This window comes from Vulpes lagopus, chromosome 4 (assembly GCF_018345385.1).
Source record: "Vulpes lagopus strain Blue_001 chromosome 4, ASM1834538v1, whole genome shotgun sequence".
Classification (NCBI taxonomy): Eukaryota; Metazoa; Chordata; class Mammalia; order Carnivora; family Canidae; genus Vulpes; species Vulpes lagopus.
This window is the reverse complement of record NC_054827.1, coordinates 18,928,884-18,945,273: the sequence shown is the minus strand read 5'-3', so window position 1 is coordinate 18,945,273 and position 16,390 is coordinate 18,928,884. Positions and strand designations below refer to the sequence as shown.

At 36.2% G+C, this 16,390-nt stretch overlaps 1 protein-coding gene across 2 annotated transcripts in view; it reads left to right on the top strand.

Annotated features, from left to right (window-relative positions):
- The window catches only part of VPS37A (VPS37A subunit of ESCRT-I), a 50,990-nt gene that overhangs the window by 1,924 nt on the left and 32,676 nt on the right, over positions 1-16,390 (top strand). The gene's annotated exons all lie outside the window — the stretch shown is intronic.

The following is a 16,390-nucleotide window of genomic DNA, read 5'->3' as shown; positions in this document are numbered from 1 at the left end:
AATCTTGCTCTTTTTTTTTTTCCTCCCCAAGTCAGTCTTATTCTAAATAGTGTTCTGTACTAACCTGTAAGAGCCGTTCTTACAAGATATGCTTATAAAATAAAATTAAAAAAAAGATATGCCTATAAAATAAGTTGACTCATTTTGAAGAAGCATAACAAAAGTTTGTCTCCTTAGGAAGTATCAGCTTGGAAGATTGTTTCTAGTACTACTATTGCCAAAATACTTTTTTAGAACCACACCTTTGGAATTAATTGCCTTTAAGCTTTTGGTATATATTCTGTTAAATATTCTCACTGCTGGCAAGTTTTTATTCTTTGAGTTTGGAGTTGAATTTTTTAAATACAGCCTCTTGCTGCTAAGATAGTAAATAAGGGTAGTGACTGATCTGAAATTTCTTGTGTGGTTTTTTTGGGGGGGATCTCCCAAATAAGGTGACATTCTAAAACAATTGCTAATCTAAGAAATTCTGGAATTGGCTTAAGCTTTTAAGTTCTTTTATAAAAAATACTTGTAGTTTTATTGAAATATTTCACATTTATAAACTATACTTAGATAATTTTGGAGACAATTAGGTGATGTACTTTCAGTTTTCAAGGAATTTGCAATGCCAGAAAAAAAAGTGTCATCCATCTGTTCTTGTTAAATCTGCCATTTGAACTCATGTCATACGTTCTAAAACTAGCTGGTAAAAATGATCTATGCAGTATATGACAATACATGTTGCCTAAGTAGCCAAATTTCAATACTATAATTATACTGAAAGATTATTGTGCAGTAAGACACTGTGGTTGGTGATTCTGAAGGTGCATTCTGCAAAAGTTGAAAAAAATGTTTCAAGTGATATTTTGGTGAATAATAGAAAAACTTTCTATGTTATGAATATCAGTATCTTGTTGCATGCAGCCCACTTCCCTAATGTTTCATACTCTAATCCTTCAGATGTAAGATCAGCTGCTCTTTCCTAGCAAAGGAAAGTATCCAACTTCTGACTTCCTCAGTAGCCACATTCTCTCTTACACTTTCCAGCTCTTTTCTTCTTTTTTTAACTCCTTATGATAAAAAAAAATTGCATTGTAGGAAATCATCTGTTTGATTTCCTTCCTTAAATGAATTTAATCTCCTTTTTTAATTACCTTAAGAAATTCTTAACTCCTCTTAGAGTGTATCCTAAAGGTGAGCTGAATTTTATGTGTATTTCCTCATGTTGATCTTACTGGTAAGGCAGGCAAAATGGGAAACTATCATAGATGACAAAATTTTTAACCAAAGCATAATAACGTGTTTGTCTGCTATGAAAATGGAAACTGAAAGTTTTGTAGACTAGGCTCAAATAATATATTCCACTTTCTGAATAACAGTCATCATAGTTTTCAGTTTACCACGAACAGTCCTGTCTTTATGGACAAGGGTATAATTAGTTCTGTTGTTTCTTCTACTTCCTTTCCTATAGAAGCTCACTCTGAAGGACACTCTTTGGTTTCCCACCCAAATCCAATTTTCCTGACTTCTTGAAAGAACACCAGTTTTTTTATTTTTTTTATTTTTATTTATTTATGATAGAGAGAGAGAGAGAGAGAGAGAGAGAGAGAGAGAGGGAGAAGCAGGCTCCATGCACCGGGAGCCCGACGTGGGATTCCATCCCGGGTCTCAAGGATTGCGCCCTAGGCCAAAGGCCGGCGCCAAACCGCGGCGCCACCCAGGGATCCCCAGAACACCAGTTTTTTATCAGGGTTCCAGTATGCAGGATCACATACTTCAGGGAAGCTGTGCTCTTTTAATTCTAGTAGGCAAATAGTGATAGTTTATACCAATCATTCACACTGCCAGTTCTGAAAGCAGGACTCTTGATCAATGGGAGTTGGAGGAGAAGTCAGCTGGGGAGCTGCTCAAAATATTTTCTGAGTAATAGAGATGTTCAGAAGGAAATTCTTCTCTTATGTTTTGGATATTGTTAAGTACGGAACATCTGGAACTGCTTGGATCATGAAAGACAGATGGAATCTCCATGATAATATTGTGATACTGTATCAGCATTGGAACTTTTGGTGCCTCTGGACTTAGTCCTTCCCCCCCCCCCCGCCCAATATTTTATTTATTCATTTATGAGGGACAGAGACATAGGTAGAGGGAGAAACAGGCTCCTCGAGGGAACTTGATGTGGGACTCGATCCTGGTACCCCAGGATCACGCCCTGAGCCAAAGGCAGATGCTTAACCACTGAGCCACCCAGGCATCCCTGGATTTAATCCTTTTTAAGATTAGTAACCCCTCACTGTTTAAACCACTTTGAACCTGGGTTTTCAATTTCTTGCAATTGAAAATTTGCCAAGTGATACTAATCCCTATATTTAAAGATTCTTCAGAAGTGAAGCTGTTATTTCCCTGCATTGTACTACAATCAGAAAATACTAAGGGAACTGATGGTTTTAACAGTTAACCATTCTAACCATCTTGGTTTCTTCTTTCTTAACAATATTTTTTTTTTTCTTTCTTAACAATATTTAAGTTAATTAGCTTCTTTTATTTCCTTAGCTCTCAAGCTGTAACCTGGAACTGTGTTGGGAATGGTTATTGACTATGTGAATTCAAAGTTATACAAATAACAATCTTTATTACCTTTTACTTAGAGATATCAGCTCTCTCAGTAAAGAACTTCTGCATTCATTTTAATAATTACATGGTAATTTTGGTGCTATTTTTATTTTATATTTAATAAGGAAATGTAATTTGGGGGTTATTATGTTTGTCAGAATTGCTTTTTTCATTCTATTACGATGACTATCTTAATAGAAGAGGCTCTGAACCAGAAGTTAGGAGACCCTGATGTAACATTAACTGCAGGGCAAACTTGGTTGCTCTCAAAGCCTTAATAGACCTTAGGACCCCTGAAGTAAGAGGATTAATTGCCTGATCTCTTATTGCCCCACCCAACTGTGAAAGTCTGTTGCTTTCTCAGGTTCCTGGATGTAAGCACTCTCGTAAAGATAAAAGACAAACTGAATTTGAGCAATATATATGGAAGTAAGCAAAAATTATTGACCTTAGGAAAAACAGCAGGACTTAGGTGAATGAAAGCTTTGTACACAACTGACCTGGATTCCAATTTGGCTGTAACACATGATAGCAATGTGATCTTTTGGCAAGTTACCTAACTTCCCTGAGCCTCCAGTTCCCATCTGTAAAATCAGAAATTGTGATTCCTATCGTGAAAAATTGTTAACATTTAAGTGACATACATGAGTATTTATTAGAGTACATGGCACATAGTAAGTAAGCATATGACAAATCAAATTTCTTCTTTCCACTGCAAAGAATCAGTACACATGGAACCTGCATGCTTTTTGCCAGCTTATTGTTTGTGAATCCCTCAGAAGTTCACCTACAGCTCATTTGCCTCTGGTAGGAATACTTTTGATTTGCCATTCAGTAAGCTCGTCCATTTCAGATCGTTTCCTCACAAATGAGATATACCTGTTTTGAGGGATTTAAGATATAATGCATGTAAGGAAACTTGTTATACTCAGTAAATGGCAGTTATTTTTCTTAAAAATAATGGTGCTAATCTGCATAGTCTTTAAAAAATGTTTTTGGAGTTTTCTTTTGCTGACAGTCCCTGGATACCATCATTCGTTCTAATTGCCCAAACCTTGAGCTTTATAACTTCCTTGAAGAGTCTGCTACTGTGTAGTTATTTATTCTGTAGCTGTTAAGTTTAACCCTTTGCTCACAGTTAATAAAACTTCCTCCTCTAAACTCTTGGGTTTCTGAGTAAGCCTAAATTCCATAATTTTTTTCCTATAGATTTTATTGTTGGCTCAAAAGGACTCCTACACAAATTTGGTGACACAACAAATTTGTGATGAGAAGATATGTATATGCATTTTAATTTGTTCAACATTACATTTTAAAATGTGGATCCATTGCTGGCATTTTAATTTGAGATTTTTCATTAAAGTATCCAGATTTTCAACTTTGAAAAGAAATAAGACTTTATTTAGAGCAGTTTTAGGTTCACTACAAAATTAAGTAGCAGGTTTAAAGATTTTCCATATAATCACTGCCCCCTCCAGCTTTTCTTTTAAAATAAAAAGATCTGGAAGATCCGCATAGCATTTGCTTTGAGCTGAAGAATAGCTGCCTCATTTATGGGGCTTTCCTCTCTCTACTTTCCCAGTTTGTGGTTACTGCCTTTTGTGCTGCAAGCAATTGTATGTTATCTTTTTATAGGTATTTGAGGTTAAAACTTCTTTGTGGAAGGAAATCACCTTAACTTGTTGCAATAAAAAATCCTACGAGAATTTACTATGCCTTAGCCTATTGAAGCTATAGAAATCTACAAAATGTCAACACTATGACTCTATAAAGGGCACTGCACTCTTATTTTGAACTTTAAAATTGTGTATGTCAAGCAGTCCCATAATTAAATGAATCTTAATTTGATGCACTAAATCGTGTAGTCCATTTATAACCCATGATTAAGTTACAATTGCAGAGTATCTGTCATAATAAATCATATTACCATTTAAGAAAATTTTTCCTATGTAGATAGATCATAACAGCTCAAGTACTGTCTATAGTTATCCCCTCAGTACTATCAGTCCATACCTTCTTAAAAAAATTAACAACACAAGCAGTCATTTCTCCATTGCTGGTTGAACCCAGCCACATCTACTCTTCTCCTCATTCCCCTGAACTCCTAAGCTATCTGCTGTGTGCTACCTAAGTCAAAAAAATGATCATCCTGTTTCCACTCAGTCCATGAAGGTGGTGATACCAACAGACTGTTAAAAAAACAAAATTCATGTGAGTCCAGTTTGAAGATCTAGTTGGTTTTATTTAATGACTCATGAATTGGTCAGCATCACATCTAGCAAGTGGAGAGAGGAGCTCCAAGGAGTTGTACAAAATGGAAGGTTTTTGTAGGAAGGAGAGTGGGGCAAGGAAGCTATTGACAAAAGGAAAGAACTGTTATAGGTAAATTCACCTTCTCTTAGGGGGAAGGGCAACGAGTTTTATTATTACCTTCCTTTGAGGGAGACGAAGAGGGCCTATATGACAGATAGATTACTTCATTGGTGCTGATCAGGAATTTTCTGGAGGCTGAAACTGCAATTAGGTTAGGTTTTAAGCCCAGGTTTGGTGACTTGGCGTAAGAGCCTCCATTTGGGGTCTTTGGTTTTCTTTTTAACAATTACTCCCCTTTTGATCAAATTGTCACCTTAGAATTTGACCAAGAAATGTGGTCAAAATTTAAGGCATTAGCACCACTCTCAGCCATGGCTCTGAAGTTGTGGAGGTTTTTGTTGTTCCTTTTTATGACATCCATAGGTCATGACTTTTTTTGCTGGAAAGGATTTTTTAACCTGTTGATGATAGGCTTGAGAGCGTAAGACATTAGAGACTTAGAGAGTCTCTTGGTCATACTAGCATGAGACACAGGATGAACAGAGGGTTGTATACCAATAGACATTGGTGTTTCCCGGTGACTATCTTGTGTGTAGTGAGTTTGTTTTCCAAATAGGATATTGCAAATAGTCCACAAGATCAAAAGCAGTACCTTAGGTCAGGGAAGCCCAGTAGTTTCAAGTCTGGAAATTTTAAGTTTAAGAATATCACTAGTTCTCTTGACCTTGTCTTATTGAAGGTGATAGAGATTATGATAATTCCAAGAAGTTTGAAAACTTTTCATGAAGGCTTTGTATAATTTGTCCAGTGAAGTGGGTGTCTTGATCACTAACTGGATATTGTGGAGGGTATACCCTAACTGAAAAACATACTCTCTTCTTTCTTTCTTTCTTTCTTTTTTTTTTTTTTTTTTTTGCCACAGAGAGGGCATTAGCCTTGCCACAGAAGAATGATTCAACCCATTCAGAAAACATACATGCAATAACAAGAACATATTGATAACTGACACTAAGAGGGAGTTCCAGCAGGTATTCAAAGGGTCCAGAGAGGGGAGATCTGAGGCCTCTTTGGACAAAAATTATTTTCCAGGATTATGGACCTGACAGGTAGAAATCTCCCCACCAGTGTTGATTCATAATTTTAGTCATCTTAAATGCCCTACGGTGGGTAAAGGAATGCAAAAACCCGAGAAGTGGGGTTTTCCTGGGAGCTGAGAATTACCAAGCAGCCATCTTAGGGTTCCCATAGGCCAACTGTTCATTTATCTTACAGCTATTACTGACCCATCTTCATTTTTTTCTGATTCAGGAGCAGACCGTTGCCTTGTTACAGGGATATCAGGGTGACAAAGATCTGGCAGCGAGGGGCCAGTTTTTGCAGAAGCAATATGAACTTCACACACATACAACACAATCTTACAATATAAGAAAGACACAGTATTACATCTTACTTGACAATGCTGCCCATGTAATTTAATATGTCAGATAAGTCTACTTAGTTTAACAAGTTTTTTGAAAGTGTTCCAGAGACACTTCTGGAAGAACTCCAAAATTTTTTACAGGTCAAAAAGACTTCATTAGGAACTTGGTTTTGGGAACTTTGTAAAAAATAGCAAAAAAAAAAAATTTTTAAGTTTGCTTAAATACAATTACAGATCATTATGAAACTTGATACTTAAAAGGTAAAGATGCTTTCACAATCTGTTATCAAAAGCAGATCCAAAGTCCAAAAAAACCCCTTTGTTCTTTTAACAGTGAATATCAAATTCTACTTTTGTACCAGCTTACTTTCGGTATTAAAATTTACTCATTTTAATGTTAGTCCTGACCACTCATAAAATTCCATTCCAAAACTTCCTTTTTCATAAATTTTATAAGTTTGTTATTTGTTTTTTACATTCAGATTTTGTCCTGTTCTTTAAATGACCACCCTTGCTTTAGGACAAAATTACTTTCTTTTCCCTCAACAAAAAAATGCATCTCCATTCCTTAGTCCTTCTCTGACCAAAAACACATGCTTGGGGATCCCTGGGTGGCTCAGCAGTTTGGCACCTGCCTTTGGCCCAGGGAGCGATCCTGAAGGTCCGGGATCGAGTCCCACGTTGGGCTCCCGGCATGGAGCCTGCTTCTCCCTCCTCCTGTGTCTCTGCCTCTCTCTCTCTCTCTCTGTGTGTGTGTGTGTGTGTCTATCATGAATAAATAAATAAATTAATTAAAAACAAAAACCCACACTTTACTTTTTTTTTACATATATAAATGTTTCCTTTATTTTTAGTAGCTGTAATAACAATTAGAATTTTTAACAGAAATCTTAATTTCTGGTGAAAACTAAGAAGGAATTGTGAACTGTCCTATCAGCATTTTTTAGATTAGCAAGTTATTAATACATTTCATAATTTCTAGAGGCATATGTTTTTTTTTCAGTTTTCCAGTGTAAAATTAGCAAATCTAAATATATATATATTTTTAAGATTTTATTTATTTATTCCTGAGAGACACAGAGAGAAGCAGAGACATAGACAGAGGGAGAAGTAGGCTCCCTACAGGGAGCCCGATGTGGGACTGGATCCCTGGAACAGGAAGGATCACGCTCTGAGCCAAAGGCAGATGCTCAATCACTGAGCTACCCAGGCGTCCCTCTAAATATCTTTTAGTTTCTTTGCAGTAAACTAAAAGTAGATAAGCCTATGTTCAATAACAGCATTTTATCCTATCTGGAAATAACCTAAATATTCAATACATTTCCATCATTTGATTTAACAAGAGTCCTAAAATCCCAAGCTAAAGAGTTTTGGAAAAGTTTTTTTAAGCACACATACCATAAAATAGAATTGCTAAAAAGCTTATCTATAAATTCTTATCCCACTTAAGATCTAAATCATTTGCTCCAACAATTATGTTTAGATTACCCACGAAACTTGATGAGACATTAGATAAAACCAACCATCATTCTAAGTTATTTTTACTGACAAATTATAACGAATTTAATTAAACTGGTAAGTTTAGGTAGAATGAAATTTATCTGCATTTATATTTAATGTTGGTAACTCTAATGACATGCCTGTTTTAATTAAGCCAATGAATTTAAACTAGCTTTAATTTACTAGAAGATTATCCAGGTACTTGAAAAATATTTGGGTGTTTTATATTTCTGAGAATTTAATTTACATAAGCACTTAATTTTCCTTAAGCCAATTAAATAGATCTTTAAGCCAACTAAATTTACAAATAAACTTTAAAAATACCATCTGGAGGTAGAAAATACCACACATTTACTGTATATAAAGAGGCACACATAAAGATACAGATGTAGAGAGACCTAATAGCTTATGGCCTTAAATTGCTGCCATGAATTAGGTACAAAAACACAAAACTCAGTAGTTGTAAAAGAAGCTACATCTAAGTTTTTCCTTATTTTTAATTTAAGGGCTAAATTTTAATATAATATGAAAGGTTGACCTCTTATACTTTTAAGAAAAAATTTTATTTGAGAATAGTTGACACAGTGTTACATTAGTTTCAAGTCTACAACATAATTCAGCTTCTCTATACCTAGGCTTTGCTCACTGCAAGTGTAACTACCATGTGTCATAACACTTCTTATTACAGTATCATTGATAATAGTCCCTATACTATGCCTTTTATTTCCATGATTTAGTCATTCCATAACTGGAAGTCTGAATCTCCCGCTCCCCTTCATGCATTTTACCCACTCTCCCACCCCCCTTCCATCTCGCAGCCATTATTTCTGTGTTTTTAAAGGTCTGATTCTGCTTTTTGTATGTTAATTCATTTGTTTTCTTAGGTTCCACATGAGTGAAATCATACGGCATTTATCTTTCTCAATCTGACTTACTTCATTTACCATAATACCCTCCTAGTCCGTCCATGTTGTGTCAGTTGACAGGAGCTAATCCTTTCTTGTGGTGGAGTAATATTTCATTGCATATGTTACCATATCTTCCTTATCCATTCGTCTATCAATGGACACTTAGGTTGATTCCATATCTTGGCTACTGTAAATAATGCATCAATAAATGGGCGCATGTATCTTTTCAGATTAGTGTTTAATTTTCTTTAGATAAATTCCTAACAGTGGAATTATTGGATCAAATGGGATTCCTATTTTTAATTTTTGAGAAACCTCCATACTCTTTTCCACAGTGGCTGTACCAAATTATTTTCCCACTAACAGTGGCTGAGTGTTCCTTTTTCTCCACATCCTCATAGTACTTGTTATTTCTTGTCGTTTTGATTTTGGCCCTTCTGACAGGTTTAATGCTGTTTTTAATTCCTCAAAGAATTAAGTTGCCACCTAAATGGTAATCAGAGGACACTCATACCCATCCACCTATGTGTTTTTCCACCCTCTGGGTATATTTAGCTCAGGGAAGAAGTCTTTAAATTCTTTTCAGGCTCTGAATCTGCTTCAAACTTGGCCAAATTTCTGATCACAGAGTTAGTAAATCCTTTCAGGTATCTTGTCAGGTCTCAGCCAGGACATACAGTAAATATTTCTGGCAGTTTTAAACAACCCCATGGACTGGAGCAGCATCCTCAAAGAGGGTGCAAAAGATATTATCTTTACAAGATCCAGAGTCACTCTCAAATTTAGCCAGGCACAACCTGCCTGTACCAGGTGGGCTGAAAGCCAAGCCAAATTCTCAGGACATAAAACAAGACAATCAAGAAGGCAGTAGCTATCTCTGGGGGATAATTAATAGTTCAATAATTAATACTTCTAATTAGTAATTCTAGGTTGGTTTTAATAAGATTTGGAAAGGAAGGGAATATTTTTCCCCCTGCATATTGGGCTCAGGAGGTAATTTATTTATAAAACCTTTTGAGAAAAACAAAACAAAAACAACAACAAAAAACCTTTTGAAAATCCTCTGTGGGTTTAAATTATTTAACTATTGGCCTTTAATCCTGGAGTGAAAGATACCTGTAGGGGATTTGCTGCAGCCTATGGTGGTCTTTATCTTAAAAGGTAACTAGTCTCTTCAGAGTCAAAAGGCCATTCAGACAGGATTACTAGAAAGAATACTCAAAGGTGAGAGAACAGTAGGAATTAATGCAGTTTTATATGTTAGTCTCAGTCTTTGTTTTAGATACTGTTCTTTTTCATTGGCTTTTTGCAGTGAATCAATGAAACTCTGGAATTTTGAAACCTTTTGGTGGCTTCTGCATACCAATTAATATAGGTATAAGAATCTTTGCTTTCAAGTACACTTCCTTAATTATTTCTCTAATTGGAGCATTTATCATAATGGCCATTGTAATTCTAGGTTGGTTTTAGTAAGATCTTGTCATTTAACTTAATGTTTGCAATTTATGAGACTACAGAAGTTTATGTTTTTAGATATGAAGTAAGCAAGTATGTCAGAAGGCAGCCTGCTCAACTCTGGATATGAAAGATTCCCCCACCTTTTTTTTTTTAGCTAGGCCTCTGGGTTTCACAGAATCAAACTAATACCTAGAGGGACATGTGATGGAGTTGGGAATTGTGACGTGTTTTGCAGTGTACCTCATTGCGCAGAAATTATCTTGGTGGGTGACCTAGTGTCAATATAACGCATTAATGCAAACAACTTATTCTATCACAGAAATTTTCTAGAGGTGGAGGTGCCCTAATAGCCTTTGAATTTAAATGCTTGACCCATGCCCACCAGTGTTTGCAGCCTTATTTCTGGCATCCGAGACTCCCATTACCAATTAGCCCTTACTTAAAATAATACCACAGGCCTCATACTGGACCTAGTCCAGCTCAGATCAGACCCAGCCTGTTCTTAAGGCAGACCCAGTCCAATTCTAGCCAGTGGCCACCAACAGTTCCCAGCACAGGCTGACCAGCAGACTCTAGTGAATGGAGACAATGGACTGGAAATGGGGAAGGTACTAAACCAGTAAATACCAGTCAGTGAGGATTCCAACTACAATTGGAGAAGGGATTCCAATGTGGAATTATAGACTGAACCAAGGGCTAAGGATTGGAGCTCTGTTAGAGTCTCTTGTCTGTATAGACTGACCTCATTAACCCTGGACTGCAAAGCCAATTAGACCCAAGCTCAAATGCAAAGAGGGTAGAGCTCAAACCCAGAGGAGCTCACCAACAGTCCTTGGAAATGAATGGCAAGACAGTGAATTTGAAAAGGTTCAGAGTGCTGCACTTGTGTTTCTCTTTATCCCTGAAGGCCTTTTAGAAGTTCACTTCAGATCCTGCTGCTTCCACAAAACCTGTTAAAAAAAAAAAAAAATCAAGTAAATTTTGAAGATGTAGATGGCTTCATTAAATGATTCATGAATTGGGCAGCATCCCATCTAGGGAGCAAGGGAGCTCCCAGTAGTTGTGCAAAACGGGAGGATTTTATAGGAAGGATGATGGAGCAAAGAAATTGTTCGCAAAATTTAAAAAAGGATTGTACCAGGGTCACTTTTCCCTGAGGGTAAAGGGTAGGGGGTCTAATTAATTAGGTGGGTTACCTCATCTTGGGGGCTATGGAAAAGGCCCATGTGACAGATCACCCCATTTAGTGCTGTGTAGAAAATTCCTGACTGGTTAAGACTACATTTCTAAGGAGGTTGCAGTTAGGTTAGGTATTAATCCCCACTGTGGTGACTTGGCCTAAGTGTCTCTATTTTGGACCTCTGCTTTTCTTTTTAACAAGCCAGTGAGGATGTGAAATTTTTAATGGCAAAGGATATGTAGACTTTTTAGGGACCCGGTGTTATTTCATATCTGAAGTTCTTCCATTGGTGTTTTTTCTGTCTAGAATGTATAATTGGTTTTGCTGATTCTCTTTCCTGCATATTAACTCTTACTTGATTTTTAAATGTAGTTTAGATATTTTATTTCCCTGAAGACCCAACCACCCCTACCCTTGTTTAAGTTGGGTGCTTTCTTCTGTGTTCCTGTAGCCCTTTGCACATCTGTTTCATTATCCTGTGTTCCACACAACGCTAGGCAAAGAATACTGTTAAAGAACGTGGTCCATGTCAAACAGATTGAGAAAACAAAAATCAAATGCTTTAGAATTTCTCAAAGCCTTTAATATGCTAAAAATGCATCTGTATTCTCCAAGAAAAGAATATATAGTATGAAACATTTTCCAAACAGAGTATTGAACCATATATTTGAGCTATTTATTTTAAATTTCCTGTTTCTTAATTTTTCATTTTCATATCAATGTTCATTTCTTCTTGAAATTCTTTGTTGACTTGTTGGTGGATATTTAACTCTGTTTATGATAGTCTGCCTCTGGTGATGAATGAAAAAAAATGCTTTGCTCCAATATGGGACAAGCTGATAGCTGTCTTCTGGAAACAGGCTGCACGGAAGCCTTCCTACCTAAGGCACTGCTACTTTTGAGTACAGTTCTTACGGTACAAATATTAGTGCTATCTGTTGGTTGGAACAAGCAGGGAAAAGAGAAGATTGCTACCTGCTGTTGCACATGTCTTCCCATTCATTGCCCTGAGAAATGCTTCTGCGTGGCCCTCTACACTCCTGATATGCATTGACTTCCTTCAAGGGCTTGGAGGACCTTTAAACAACTCCTACTTTACATTGATTTTATGTTTTGGGTTGTCATTAGTTCCTGTATTTGCTTTCTTTTTCTGGTTTCTTTATTTATCATTCTTTTCCTTAAATCTGATCCCTTTTTTTAATATCTTAGAAATTCCTCAGAACTTCTTGTCTGCTTACTCTTTGCTTCTCAGCACTGTTACAGATTTGGTTGTTTAGACTTTTGTAATACTTCCTGGAGATTTAGTTGGGAAAGGGAAGTTGTCTTATCTTGATCTGCCATCTTTATCAAAGCATTCGAATCCCTTATTTGCAAGGTTTAGCTATAAACATTCCTCCATTTACCCAACACTGGAAAAAGCATGCTCTCAGTATCTTGATCTTTTTTAGTCACTTGATATTTTTTCTTCATGCTGTGTGCCTCTTCAGAGACCACACATTTCTGTATTTTCTTTAAGATGGTGTATATTTGGTAGCTGTACAATTGAATCTTATGAAATACAAGTTTACACAAAATGTAATAACATCAGAGATAAATGATTCTACAAAAGGAGTCTTTTAACCATAACTAGTACCTCTATTGCATCTCAAGGTCTGTTTGTTTATAGTTTCAAGGACCATGGAAGAAATGAAATTGCCAATTAATCACACATTCTAACACAGAATTTTCAGCTTTCTTTAATTCCAAACCAGTTTAGAGTTGATGAGGCAAAACCATAGTAATCCACTTCTCAGAGAAACTGGAACATAATAGTATTAATGGAAGATCATTCAAATTTGCTCTTATAGCGTGATTACAGTATTACTTTAAAATATGTGTGTGAAAAAAAATAAAATAAAATATGTGTGTGTACTTAACATCCAAAATACTGCTACCTGTCAGCTCAAAGATAAGGATGCAAAAAATTTTTATCAAAGTGTAATTTGTAATAGTAAAAATTGGAAATAATCTCAGTAATTAATAGAGGATAGGTTAAACAATATAGTAAAACATTATAACCATTTTAAAAAGATAATTTAAAATAGCATTTACTGATCCAGAAAAGAGCAAGTTACAAAACTGTGTAGACATACAATTGTATTTTGTTTTACATAAGGGTATAAATATGGAAAGATTAGGTTATATACCAATGTGTTAGAGGTTATCTTGGCTATACGACTTCCTGAGTGATTTTTATATTCTCTTTGCTTGTTCTCCCCCACGGCCACCAATGAGAATGAATCATTTTTAGATCAGTTTGTTTATTTATTTATGGTGGGGGAGCAGAGGGAGAGAGAATCTCCAGCAGAGCCCAATGTAGGGCTTGATCCCATAACCCTAGTATCATGACCTGAGCCAAAATCGAGTCAGATGTTTACCTGAGCTACCCAGGCACCCCTAGAATAAGTTTTTAAAAAGTTATTTAAAGGTGGCTCGGTGGTTGAACATCTGTCGTTGGCTCAGGTCATGATCCCGAGATTCTGGGACTGAGTCCCATATCGGGCTCCCCACTGGGAGCCTGCTTCTTTCTCTGCCTCTGTCTATGCCTCTCTCTGTCTCTGCCTCTCACTGTCTCTCTCATGAATAAATAAAATCTTTTATTTACTTTTTATTGTTTTTAAGATTTTATTTGTTTGTTTGTTTATTTATTTATGAGAGACACGGAGAGGCAGAGAGGCAGAGACACAGGCAGGGGGAGAAACAGGCTCCATGCAGGGAGCCCAATGTGGGACTTGATCCCGGGTCCCCAGGATCATGTCCTGGGCCGAAGGCGGCGCTAAACCGCTGAGCCACCCAGGCATCCCTAAATAAAATCTTTTTTAAAAAGTTATTTAAAATAGCAAAAAATTTGAAATCATATTTGTGAATATTCAGGGGATGGTTCTTGTTTTAATTAAGTAAACAGATATCTGCCATTTTGTCCAATGCAGCTAGTGTAGAGGAGGAAAACATTTTCCTCAACCCTCTTAAGATCCCTGGTGGGCCTGAAAATTAAACTGACAGATTAACAGGAGGAAAGACCTACAAACTTATTTAATGTAAGTTTAAATGAGATGGATGACTTAATAAGGAAGGAAAAACCTAGAGAAATAGTTAGACCTGAGTTTTTTAATGCTAGTTTTCATCAAAAGTGTACAGAATTCTAAGAAGTGCACAGTCATGGAGGAATACAATGGGTAAAGGAATGTGAGGCAATGAGGGGGCAGGCAGCTTAGTAAGGCTTGTTACTATTCTTAGTGTCCCTCTGTCTTTTGAGGTGGAGGATGCTACTTTCCTCTTGGTATGAGGAGAGCATATTTCACATGAGGATTTCATGATCAGTTTCAGGGAAAGAGTAAGAGGTGGGAAGAAGGTTAGAGTAACCTTCTTGCTTCTCCTCTTAAACTCCTTCAGCTAAAAATATTCAAGATGCTGAAGTGCCATATTTTGCAGTGGCATGTCCTGAAGTCCAGCAATTGCCATGAACAACTTGTATTGGAATTTGTTAATGATGGTACACCTCTCACTAATATTACAAGAATTGCTTTCATTTATTTATTTATTATACTTCATTTGTGAAGAAAACTTGTCAAAACTTAATAAATGTCAACACTCTAATTGTGGAGACAAGGAAAACACTTCTAACCAATGGCTTAAGTAAAAATTATTTTAGTCAAATTCACTTTAATTTGTTTTATATAAAAATACACTGAAAAACTGAGTTAAAACTTTGGTACTACAGATTTAGAAAGGCTCCAACTTAGATGCATGTTCAAAATACATATTTGATAATAGCTAATTCATTATTGAACAATTGAACATGTATTGAACAATTATGGTATTTTGTGGAGGTATTATCTGATTTAATCTAACAACTGACATTCCTATTTTCCATTTGAGGGATAAGGCTTAGGTTAAGTAGTTTTTTTGGGGTTTTTTTTTAAGACTTTTTATTTATTCATGAGAGAGAGATGCAGAGACGCAGAGACATAGGCAGAGGGAGAAGCAAGCTCCATGCAGGGAGCCTGACGTGGGAGTAGACTGGATCCTGAGTTTCCAGGACTACACCCTGGGCTTAAGGCGGTGCTACACCGCTGAGCGACCTGGGTTGTCCCTTAGGTTAAGTAGTTGGCATATGATCACATAAGTAATAGTTAGAGGGAGAGTTGAACCCAGGAAACCTTATTAGGAGGTCATACTTTTAATCATGAATACGTTCTGCTTAGCTTAGAACTGATGGATGCTTTTGTGACCGGTATTGCCTTGAAGCAGTTAAACCATAGAGTCCTAAAAATAATATAAAAGAATAGAAAACTTAAGCCATTGAATTGATTATATGGTGTTCCTACCACTGAGCAGATTGTCAGTATTCTAGTCCAAAACTAAAACCCAAAGAGAAACTTCTATAAAACTATGGAAGTCCTAATATTGAATATATTTTTGAGTCTGTTCTCAGCTGTTTCTTCATCTCAATCCTAACCCTATTCTATGGGATGTCAATACGGAGCATTAGTTGAAGCAACCAAAAGAACAAAAAATTATGTAAACCCTAGATCTTCCAAAGGTATGCATGCTTAAAAAAGCTTCATGTCTTTTTGAATATTAAGGTTCTTCTCAACCTTAACTCATTAATACTACTTAACATTTTTCTCTTTGGAAATATTGTGAATATTTGTTAGAATTTGAGTGAGTCCCCCAAAGATTTGGCTGCTAGATTATAATTGTAGTAATGTATCCCTGCAATTAGCAATAAACTAAATTAGACTCTAAATATAGAATGTTAAGGTATAAGGAAATTATACTAGTTGGCTTATATTCAGCTGCTCCTAGCAAAGACTTCCAAAATACTGACTTAAACAAGATAGAATTTTTTTTTTTCTCTCACAAAAAAGAAATTCGGTTTGACAATTCCGTAGTCACTATGGAATTAAAAGCACCAAGCTACTTCTTTCTTTCTGCTTAGCTCTCCCTCGTGTATGACTTCCATTTTCAGGGTCA